Source organism: Chiloscyllium plagiosum, chromosome 7, assembly GCF_004010195.1.
Source record: "Chiloscyllium plagiosum isolate BGI_BamShark_2017 chromosome 7, ASM401019v2, whole genome shotgun sequence".
Lineage (NCBI taxonomy): Eukaryota > Metazoa > Chordata > Chondrichthyes > Orectolobiformes > Hemiscylliidae > Chiloscyllium > Chiloscyllium plagiosum.
This window is the reverse complement of record NC_057716.1, coordinates 92011077-92012159: the sequence shown is the minus strand read 5'-3', so window position 1 is coordinate 92012159 and position 1083 is coordinate 92011077.

The following is a 1083-nucleotide window of genomic DNA, read 5'->3' as shown; positions in this document are numbered from 1 at the left end:
ATTACTAATAAGTCCAATGGAGAATTGCAGGAAAAATGGTTACCCAGAGAGTGGTCATTGTCATATATCTAGAACAGACATGTCATTGTTTCAACTTTCAGTCACTACATCTAAAAACTGAACACAAACCAGCTGCTAAGATGACTTCCAAAAAATCATTTGACTTCAGCATTTGGACGACAGACATTATCACATCTTTGGTAAATATTGAATTAAATTTGGATATAGGCAAGGGTACGTCACAGTCATCTGTAATGTTCACAAATCTTATTTTTTTAACAATGTGCCAATACCTAGAAACCATGGAGTTTCCAAACTGCATGCCTTGGTAACTCATATCAGACAAAAAGGAAGATTTAAACTCAATGGCTCTAATAACATCTTTTGTATCACATTGACAAGCCCGATTACACCCGTCCAAATTAGACAAGATGGGATAGTGTCTTTCTCAGTCCAGGACCCAAAAGAACCATCAGTTATCAGAGAGCCTGACAAAAAGCCTCCTAAAATGAACTATAAGTTATCAAGCAGCCACAACACTTAAAGCAGTTCTAGTTTAAAATTCAACTGAGAACCAATCTCCTACATTTTCAACTACAAGAAACATGCTGCTATGGACTCTTTGGTCTCTAAGATCTTAACTTCAAGTTTAAATCATTAGACCCAGTTAAGAAACCATAAGCCTGGGGATCCAAGATGGCGGCGACCCAGCAAGACTGAGTCTATAGTGCTCCTCCCAAGACTTGGGTACAGTGGGTCACCCACCCCCTACCACGCTCACCAAATCATTTATAATAGTTGTGTAATTTAATTAGTTGTGTAATATTACATTTAAACAATTTAATCCTAAATTAAAATAACTAAAGGGAAGGGAGCCCGCAGCTCTCAGCAAGCAGGAACCCCTCCCCCACCCTCTCCAGCTGCAGCAGAAGCGTCCACAGCCGCCCCGGGGGACTTACCAACAGTAACAAGCCTTGCAGAAATGATTTCCAAGCTGGATTCGAAGATCGATGCCTATATTGCAGAATTCAGAAATCGTTGGGATCGCTCTCGGCCGCGCTGCAGAAGCACGACCGAGAGATT